At 35.2% G+C, this 11,252-nt stretch overlaps 1 pseudogene; it reads right to left on the bottom strand.

Annotated features, from left to right (window-relative positions):
* Positions 1-760: 760 nt before the first annotated feature.
* Positions 761-879, bottom strand: LOC118614346 (annotated as a pseudogene).
* Between the last annotated feature and the right edge of the window lie 10,373 nt (positions 880-11,252).

The following is an 11,252-nucleotide window of genomic DNA, read 5'->3' as shown; positions in this document are numbered from 1 at the left end:
GGTGGCTACCTGCTATAATAAACAAACTTCGTTCAATCTCTGTGTCTTAACAGTAAAAGTTTATTTCTTGTTATGTCACAGTCCAGTGTAGGGCTGGAAGGTGACTCTTCTCCATGCAATAATTTGAGGAACCAGGCTCTTTCTAGAGACTGAGTTCTGATGTGCATTCACTAGGCAGGTGAAGGAAAGAGGTTTCAGAGGTATGGCCTAGAATCCAGACACATCACTTCTGTCCATGAACCACTGGCCGGAACTCAATCATGTGACCTCATCTCTTTTCCCAAAGTTTTGAGAAATGTATTCCCAAGAGGAAGAAAAGAAGCTTGAATATTGGCAGCATCAGCCTTTCTCATCTCTGAGAGGAAATCTAACAAATAATTTCTGTTTCTTGACATTTTTATGTATTTTCAAAATTTCTTGCAATATGTGATAAAATAAAAAATGTATAATTAGAATCCCTCAAAGATTTAAAAGAAGCTACTCATTTAATTTGTGTGACATTAATTAACACTGTCTAAAGTATTTCCTTGGACATTCAAAAGGTAAAATTTGGTTTAGGCAAGAGTTGCTGTTACAAGATTTCATTATTGACACCATAAAAAAAAATCCATGCAACTGATGGTTTCAACTGATAGAATTGAAAGATCTAAGTAGTATCCCACAATTTCATTGAATATTACTTAAGAAAAAGTTATTGAGAAATCTAACTTACTCACTTTATTTATTTATTTAGTTAGTTAGTTAGTTAGTTAGTTATTTTTGCCTACAGCACCTCATATTCCTAGGTGGTCTCCCATCCAAGTACTAACCAGGCCCAACCCTGCTTAGCTTCCAAAATCAGATGAGATTGGGCACATTCAGGGTAGCATAGCCATAGACAAGAAATCTAACTTTAAATCATTTTTTTGGTAAAAAGAGATAGAGAGGTGGAAATATCTAAGACCAAAACTCTTGAACGTTAAGCCTTTTTCTGTCAACACTTAATAGTTCTATTGATCTCGAATTGAACTTAGCCCATCTACATCAACTCTTTTTATATTGGAGAATAGGGAAGAAGCAGAGAGAGAGAATGTTGGAGAACAGTGGCCCATTCCTTCAGCTTCTCCCTTCAATATCTACAAGCCAACATTTATTCTGGATAGTATGAAAATATCAACTCTCCAACTATTGGGGTTATGGCACCCTTTTCTTCCTTCCTTCCTTCCTTCCTTCCTTCCTTCCTTCCTTCCTTCCTTCCTTCCTTCCTTCCATCCATCCTTCATTCCATCTATCCATCCACCCAACCATCAATCCAAGAAATACTGATTGAGACTCTACAGGGAAACAGGAAATATGCAATGTAACTTTTTTTTTTTTTTGGTCATCTATTTTTATTTTCTACCTGATGGTGAAATTCTTTCTCAATATGCATACTGCGGAGCCAGTACACTGCAAGAAATATTTTCTATCTGCTCTACAACAGCTATTTTAACACACAGGATCTGCTTAAATCCCAATCTGAGATCTTATATTAATCATTATTTCTGTAGCTAGGAGAGTACCCTTCTATCCCCATTTGCTTAAATATCCTATAATATTTGTGCTCTCATTGCAGTTCTTTGAGTTACATTTTTCTTTATCCCCCTCCAACTCTAGCTGAATTACAGAGTTAAGTTTATGATAATAAAATATAAACTAAGGAAAACATGTCTAAAAAAAGTCTTTAAGAAGAAATTGAGTTCACAACCTGTTTTATTCTGTAAAACTCTACTTAAAATTAGAAAAGTCACATTTATCACCCTTATCAGTCTATCAGATTGAGGAACACAGATTTTACTACAACCGCTTGGATCATTTGTGTGTCATAATCATTAACGTTTCATTACCCCTCTTTTTTCAGAACACAAAATGTCATTAGAAACATGTGAAATATTTAGGAATCATATAAAATGTACGAAAAACTATGAAAAATACTAGTTTTTACAGGTAAGAGAAAAAAACTCTTAGAATGCCCTATTCATTTTTAATTAGAATTTTAAACTCTTAGTTAAACCCTAAAGTCAATCTTGCCTAATTGAGAGGAATTCGCTATCTCTCTGTCCTCATTTAGTCTTTTTTCTCTCCAATTTACATTCTTGTCTTGACATAGTTGGTTACATCTGCCAAGCCAGGAGAGTCAGGGCATAGGACTTTATTATACATGTTTGGGATTATTTGATCAACAACTTCATATTATATTAATGCAGAGAACATTGCAGTTCCCAAATTGTCTGGCAAAATAGGTCAAATTCTCTAGGTATTTTTTTTTTACCACACCCTCCATTTTCCGCAAGACTGACTCAGGGATTTATTCACTCTGTAGGTATGCTAATGGCTTTATTGAGTACACACATTAAGTTATGTACTATGTAAAAAATTCTCTTCAGACACAGTCCATGACCAGCAGGTTCATAGCCTTTATTTAGCACTGGTACTTAAAAGGAAAAAGAAACAACTGCACTTTTACTGAAGTGTAACTGCTATATTATACTAAAAAAAAGTTATAATATTTTTATTTTCAATTAGCATTTCTGGGGATGATAATTTTGACCATGCAGTAAGAGAAATAAAACATTCTTTATTTCACAAAAGCATCTTTTATCATACAGATATGTTCATTTTAAATGAGTGTACTTTGAGGCTAGATTAACCAGATATTCGAGGAAAGTATTGATGTCTACTATTTGAGGTTAGTGTCCCTCAGAGAGGTTCGGTTACATGAGAGACCAATGTCCAGTAATTTACCCTCAAAGAAAGAGTTTAATCAGCTTTACAATATCATTTTCTGATAACAATTGAGTGAGTTATATTTATACACTGTTCAGGAAAGCTAACACATATCCATGTTGGAACTAAAAGATGGATAGAAATCATCAGTACTTTCTGGCAATGGTTTGGATTAGACAGCAATGTTAATTCTCATTGTAATCCTATACATTTTCTGATTACCTCCTTGTTCCCTGAGATGAGAAGAAAGTTCTAGTCATGAGAAGATGGAGATTCATCTTTCCTTCTTAATTTCGGTTAAAAAAAAAAAAGTATTAGCAGTTCTCAGAACCAAGCTGGCTTACTTTGGCTTATGTTTTTATTTGCTCTTTTCTCCCCAGCTTTGCCTGCTTTGTGCCTGTTTTTCCTTTTCCGTCTCTTCTGAGTCATATGTTGACATAACTCAGTGCGAAGCCTGGGGTTTGAAGAGACTTGGACACGAAGTCCAGGTACACAGAGATTTTTGTCTGATAACACCACAAACACTCCGCCTGCAGACTTCCTATACTCGAGACATAATATTTTCAAACACCAATTTGCCAAGCAGGTTGGCTGTGAATACTCCAGCCTGCTGGTGGTTTGTCAGAGCTGGGATGCTTCTCTCCATCCTTCTGACTCTTGGGCTTAATTTTCAGTTTTGCCACACTAACAAATATAGCTTCCTTTTGAAGTGGAGAGAATTTAAAAGAATGAACTGTTTTATTCCAAATTTTATTTTTGATGAAATACAACTCACAACTCATCTTAGACATAAAAGCTCCTCAAATTTTGAGCAGTTGAAAGTTTGAGTCTGAGGAACTATGACATCTTCTTGATCACTAGATAGCTTTGTTTCCTGTCCTTTCTGTTCATAATTTGGAAGTTACCTGTACTTAATGCCATCATTCCTAGTTGAAGTTTTCAAATATGAACATTGATGATTTTACATCCTTAATTAAATCCCTTCTATCCCATCCTACCCTCACATTTTTCTTAATTCTTTTCTGTTTCATCTATGAGTGATAGATGTAGATATCAGATATAGTGAATAAGTGGGAAGGAAACAGAACAGGGAAAGAAAAGGATAGATAGAAGAAAACAAAGTGAATGTATAGAAAAGAAAATCAAATTTTTCTGCTTTAAAATATTAGATCATTTGGGTTCTGTCATGAATCAAAACAAATAAAACTGATAATTTTCATAAAGAAACTATCTACATTTAAGACTGGCAAACTATATGAATAAGGAAGAAGTAATAAGTCTCTCTCCAACACACACACACACACACACACACACACACACACACACACACACACACACCCCGGTGGAATTTGGTAATCAACATTTAACCATGTAAGAACAAATGGTTTCAAAGATAATGATTCTGAGTCAACAGAATGTCTCTGCCTTTGATTTAGACCAGACATTGTCTGTTATTTGGCTTTAGATGTGTCTTAAAGGTCCCTTTTAGGTGTGGTCTCACTGAAGCCAAGAGCTTAAGGCAAAAACAGACATGCCTTCTCCCTTTTGATGTTCATGTTACTTTAGCACAAAAATACACCCAGCATCTATGGTCCACAGTGGTAGACCCTCCATGATCTCTTAACTTTAAATAGACAGATGGATAAATAGATAGTTCTTTCCCTTACTCAGCACTGCTCAGATTTTCATAAGAAAGGGCTTTTCAGTTTGGGGCTCCACATCTTAAGAGAACTCTGAAATTTAGGGATGATTCAGAAAAGACTATGAGTGTTGATGAGAGGGTTGGGAAATGGAACTTATAAGAAAGAGTTAAAGACATTGGGATTGCTTATCTTGGAGTAGAGAAGAAAGGTAACCTAATAACAGTCTTGCAGTGTTTGAAGGTATATAATATGCATAATGGTTACCAGCTGTTTTCCTTCTCCATCAAAGAGAACAAGAGGCCAAGTTCTCACACTGCCTAGATCAAATACAAAGAAATGTTTCTTGGTGGTGGTAGTGACAATGTTAAGAAGATAAACTGGAACTGTCAAATTTATAAAAACCTTTTTGGAGTTATTCAAATATAGATAGAATGTGTTTTTTTGTTTGTTTGTTTTTGTATTTTGGGCTTTTTTGGTCTTATATCTTCTGAGAATTAGAGGATAAAGTATCATGGTTCTTGATGTTGCATTGTGATTTTGTAAGTCTATAAGAATGTAAACTTGTTTTAAGAGAATAAGTGTAGCTAATGGCCAAGAATTGTAGAATCTGTGATCTACTTTCCACAGAAAAAATGAAATCAAGAAAAGGAGACATAATTTCCATAATGCCTTTAGATACGAACTTTTTAGAATGATACTTTCCCAGAAAAATACGGCTGCTGATTGACATAAAAAAAGGAGGAATCAAGAGACAAAAGAAATTTAAAATTATACAATAGATACTAAAATTATGTAGGTACTAAGAACCTTAGTTAGAATTATATTGGCACGCGCGCGCACACACACACACACACACAATCCCAGACTTTTTTTTTTTTGTAACTGGCTAGTTCTTCCAAGTTGATTTTTGTGATTGGTGGGTTTAGTTTCATTCTCTAACAAGTGAATATCTAATTTTCTCAGCATCATTTATTGAAGAAACTGTCTTTTCTCCATTCGATGGATCCTTCATCAAATATTAGTTGACTGTATATGTTTGGATTTATTTCTGGACTCTCACTTCTATTTCATTGGTCTATATGTCTGTTTTTATGCCACTATTATGCTGTTTTGATTATTATAGCTTTATAGTATAGCTTAAAATCATGAAGTGTGATGCATTCTGTTTTGTTCTTTCTTGGGATTTCTTTGGCTATTCAGAGTCTTTTACAGTTCCATATAAATTTTAGACATTTTTCTTCCAACTTCTATAAAAATGCCTGTGGAACCTTGATAAGGACTGAATGGAACCTGTAGATGGCTTTCAGCAGTATTGTTATTTCAGCAATTTTAATTCTTTCAATCCATGAACACAGGATACCTCTCCATTTATTCATGTCTTCAATTTTTTCATTAATGTCTTATAGTTTTGAGTGGAGATATTTCATCTCCTCGGTTAAATTTATTCCTAAGAATTTTATTGTTTTCGATACTGTTGTAAATGGAATAGATTTCTTTAGTTTTTTTTTTTTCCAGAAAAAAATGCTTGTTCCACAGAGAACTTTGCATTTCAAGCTTAAGCAGAAAACAGATCATCTGCTATGAAAATGTGGTATTAATAATCTCCAGTGGAAATATACCAACACCAAAGGCTTCAGAGTAAATCCTAAAAGGAGAGAGTTTGGTTTTTGTCTTTCACATTTCATTCAAAGTACTTATTTAATATAGTAGTAGCTTTTCTTTAGGGTTCTTTTTTGAAACTTAATTAATTTAGGGGAATGAAAATGTTTTTAATCTTTGTCACAGATGTTTTCCAATGTTCAGTAAGGTAGAGTGGATGGTACAATGAACCCCATGAACCCATCACCAGTCATTCAACAATTATCAATTTTATATTCCTGCTTTATCTACTCTCTTTCTTCCTTTCTTTTTGTTGTCTTCGTTTTTGTCTTTTGTGCCACTTAAATGCACTTAAGCTTTGTTTGGGAATTAGTGATATTGTTACTATCTCAAATATAAATATTATTAGTCAATATATCTAGACTTTTATACTGATTAATATTTTGTTTCAGAACATTGGGTATATTAGTTTCCTATTGCTACTATAACAAATGACCACAAATTTTGTGGCTTAAAACAACACAAATTTATTATCTTAGAGTGCTGGAGGACAGAAGTTTGAAATGGGTCTCACTAGGCTGAACAATAAGGTGTCAGCAGCTGGGCTGTATTAACTTCTAGAGTTTTTAGGGAGAATATGTTTTCTTTCTTCCACTCTCTCTGTCTCCCTTTTTCCCATATAAAGGAGAATCTCCCCATCACAAGGTCACTTGCTTAACAAGCTTAATTCTATCTGCAAACTTATTCCCCTTTACCATGCAACCTAACATATTCGCCCGTCCCCAGCATTAAGACGTAGACATCTTTGGGAACCATTATGCTGCCTTCTACACTGGGCACATTTTACATTGATTCACAAACACACATTTAAGTCTTTCATGTTAAATATATAATGTAGACTTAACAATCATCAAAAAAAGAGAAAAGAGATATTTTGCCAAATACAATGGGTTGAGTCTATCTTTAATTCTGTGAGCTGATTATTTAACTCACTGTTGAATTTTAATAAATGCAGTAGTGATTCTCATCTCACAATTTGGAGAGTAAAGTTAAACAACAACAACAACAACAACCCAAATAACCATTTGGTAGGCAAAAGATCAATTATAGATCGAAGAGTTTACAGACAGATTGGGACTTCTAATTTGGAATCTTAACATTACAAGCTATAAACTTATTTATTCCAGATTATTTTTGCAACTCTGTTGCCTAGAATACCTCAACCATCTTGAACGTTAGCTAATTTCTCTCTGGATTCTCAGTTTTTACTTCTACAGACTGCCCCAGACCCCCATGTCATATGCCCAAACACTCAATTTTCTTCTATTTTGTTCCCTAACATTATGCTTAGATGGGAGGCCTCTTAGGTTTGTCCTGTGTCTTATAGCAGAGAGAGATGGTGTGATTTTACTGCTGCCACCAGCAGTAAAGTTGTAGGCAGAGAGACTACAGATGTGAAGCAGATGTGTATAATGATTATTTTTAAAATTCCATGTAGAAACCTAATAAAAAAGTGACTGTGATAAAATGTTTATATATTTGGCATTCATATTATTTAGACAAAATCATCAACTTATTGTGTTTTGCAATCTACCTTATATATTTTATTAAAAGCTATTTATTACTACATTTTTTTTTCTTAAGTTTGAGAGAATGATAGTTTTGCCTTCCTTCCAATTCTTCTTGCAGGATGAATTGGTTTACCACCTTCTTTTTCTGGTCGAGGTAGAGTTTTTTTTCAGAAAAGGGGAGAAATATTTTTCTTAAGAGAGGCTTGTTCTAAGGAGGAAGCATGGGCATTAGAATTAGATGGAATCCCAGCTGAGACACTTAAGCTAGTTGATATCTCTGAGCCCTCTCTCATGTGCAAAATGGGGCTAACAATATAATTCATAAGATTACTGTGAGGAAAAGCTGGGATAATGTATTAGAAAGAAGCTAACTCAGTGTCTGGTGCATCAAAGATCTGTTCTCTTTCTCTGCTTATGGAGGGGGTGGCCGTGCCACCAGAGAAACACTCTTAGGACTACATAAATTTGTTTTTAAATAAAATCGATTCTCTATTTGTGGCTATCATGTAAAACTGTCTGGATAGATGTTTATAAAATTTGTAGGTTATTGTTTAGAAAGGTCTGATTTAGAACTTAGGTTATGTGGTATGCACTAAAAATCATGTGAGAGGCCTTGAGTCACCTCGGAGAAAAAGGCAGTCATCATCCAGGAGCTGAAAGTGGAATTTAGTTGAGGGGTCTGAATAAATGTCATTTAAGAGAGTCCTGTCATGAAAAAGTTGAAAATCACATGCTATCATTTTGGGATATAAACCTAAAAGCAACAAATGAGCAGGACAATCAAACAGAGACTCATGGACAGAGACTCATGTAGGCTAATGGTTACCAGAGGACTAGAGAGTAGTGGTTAGTAGTGGGATGGGGGAGGAGAGGGGAGATTGACAGGGTAAAGGGGGTCAAATAGAGGGGAGGGTGAAGCGGGTAAGGGGGATCAAATATATGGTAGCTGAAGGAAACTGGACTTTGGGTGGTAAACATATAATAGAATATACAGATGTCAAATGATAATGTACACCTGAAAATTATATAATTGTATTAACCAAAGTTACCCCAATTTTTTTTAAAAAAAGAGAGGCCTATCATATTTAGTAATATTTTCCAACATTATTGATAGAAAACAATAAAACAATGATTTCAGATAGGTCTCCCAAATGGCAAGTCACAAAGCTCTGCAAAGAAGGTGTGATTTGTGACCAAATTGCCTTTTATGTGAGCAGTTTTTTGTAGATTTCTCTGGATGGAAGTATAGCATGAACCCGCTTTTTAATAAGTGATGGTTACTGAGTCTTTCAAACAATCCAGGATAGCTGACATGAGATGTGGGTTTTCTCTTCAATTTTTTCCACCATCCATAAATCATAATATCTGTGATTCTTCTGCATGGGCCACATGGTCCTTTTTGTGCATGGGCCACATGGCCCTTCTTCTGCACGTGGGAAGAAATGTAGTCAGACTATCCAAGACTCAGACTATCCAAGAAAAATCTGCTGACTAAATCAGAAGACTAAGAGGAAAGCTTTTTCTGATATAACAAAGGGTAATAGCTTGCTAAGAATTACACCAGCAGTTAAACAACAGTTGTTTCCAAGGCTAGGAAAAGACAAATATTCTATGCGTAGGAGGGAATGGGCGTTTCAGATTTATTAACATGGATTTGAGGGTTTGTGTTATTTGTGTTTGTGGTAAAGAGCTCAGACAGAAAGTCTTTGTTTATTGCCTGAAGATTTAGGAAGTCAATTTGTTTCTTGTTTTCTATCTCATCCACAGATAATATCTTTTTTTAAATAGGATACTAGATTGCAAATGTGGTATAGGAAAATTACCTCATTGAAATAGACCTTAGGATGTCCTTAATTCATAGGAACATTAGAAAATTTTCAGAGTGCCTCACTAACCAAGGAGATAAATGTTTAAGGCAAGGTTTCATGCTATGCAAACCTCTGTGGTTACAATAAAGATTTTGTACTTATTGTAAGTCAATTTTAAGACCACTTTCCAAATCAGATCTGTATTGAGTGACAAAAAAAGTGAAAGTGTATTAAACGAACCAAATAAATAACTAATATTGCAAAGTCTTCCTCATGTATAATCAAAATTTAGAAATAAAAGGTTGTTCTATATTTGACTTGGCTTTAGATAAAATAGAAAACAAGGAAGAAAAAGAAATCTCTGTTTTGAAAAGGTAGGCTAGCTACAGTTCGGTTGATAAGACAATTTCACAAGAAAGGTTTTGAAAGAATATATGAGAGGAAATTGCAATAGTAGAAGAAGAAGTGATTAAAGCATTTCACAAGAATTTCAGAAGAACCAGGGTCAAAATGCAGTCAGTCTGACAGCTTTCAGCAGGAGGTAGGAGGCAGATAGAAAGAAAGGGGGTGGGAAGAGAGATAGATCCAAGTCCAAGGTTCCTCTAGGACAACTGCTGAATCAGTTGGCAAACCTTCCTCTGCATTTAGGAAGAGCTCTGGCTAGGGGCCCTGAAGCGGGTGCGAATGTGTGAAAATGTTGATTCCCGATGCCTAAAGCTGGAGTTTTATGTAACTCAAGTCTGAAACAGTTCAGGTAGAAAACGAAAAGCAAAAATGACCAGTTTACCTCTTATTTCAACCCCACTTTGAAAATAGAATCTTATATGTTTGTGTTTTAAACTTATCAAAACTTTTTGTGATTACTACATCCTCAATTCCTATGTGTCTGCGATACACTCAAGTTATGAATGTGACAGAGAATGAGATGAGAGAAAGAAAATGAATATTTACAGGCTGAGGTTCTGTGGAAATCAAGGCAGGGTGCTGTTCTTAGCATGGAACAGGGCATTCAGGGGCCGAGCCTGGTGGGCATGGTCAAAGAGAAGTTGGGCCTGAGGGAGCTCTTTCTGGAGAATAGTGGCCATGTGTTGCCTACTCACAGACTATCTGCTGACAAACATATGTTACCTCTTTAATCCTAGAATGGGTAGTGTAACTCCCGTTTATGGTTCAAGTAACTGAGACTCTGAGACGTTAAGTAACTTGCCATATAGCCAGCAGTGGTGAAGCTAGAATTCATGGTTAGTCCTGTCTGAGCCTAAATGCATGTTCTCCGGTGATGTGCTTTACCCACATTGGATTTTCATCATTTTTGAAGTGGCGCACGTTATCGAATGTTTACTTCACCCCAATCAAGTGTAAGACAAAAATGTTTTTTTAGTTTTATTTTTAGCTTTCATATTACTTATATCACAGCTTCCTTCTACTCACAAAAGTAAAGTACTTGAAGTTATAAAGTATACATGATACTTTAACTATAAATGATACCTCAATATATTTTGCTATCTTGAATCAGTTCTACAATTCTATTAGTGTATCAATGTAGATACACTTTCATAGAGTTTGAAGGAGGTGAGTGGTATTGGAGAAAATCCAGCTGCTGGTAATCTCTCCCACCTACTTCTTTAGCTACTCTTCAAACTCATTTGCTCATGTCTTGTAGTAAATGATGAAGTACTCCCTTCCTGCTGATTCCTGGATTTAATACTTAATTGGAAAAAATTCCATGGTAGAGCCAACTTTGAAAAATCAGAAACACTGACTATTTTAAAAATCAAAGACTAAAACCTACAGAGGCTGTGATAGCTTCATTCATTGGATGTGTTTCAGCCACACGTGTTTCTGGCTGGGGCACACTTTTTTTTAGCCCTTTGAATGAAGACAGC

Source organism: Rousettus aegyptiacus, unplaced genomic scaffold, assembly GCF_014176215.1.
Source record: "Rousettus aegyptiacus isolate mRouAeg1 unplaced genomic scaffold, mRouAeg1.p scaffold_m13_p_2, whole genome shotgun sequence".
NCBI classification, from domain to species: domain Eukaryota; kingdom Metazoa; phylum Chordata; class Mammalia; order Chiroptera; family Pteropodidae; genus Rousettus; species Rousettus aegyptiacus.
Note: the sequence above shows the minus strand (reverse complement) of the source record. Positions and strands in the feature narration are given on the sequence as shown.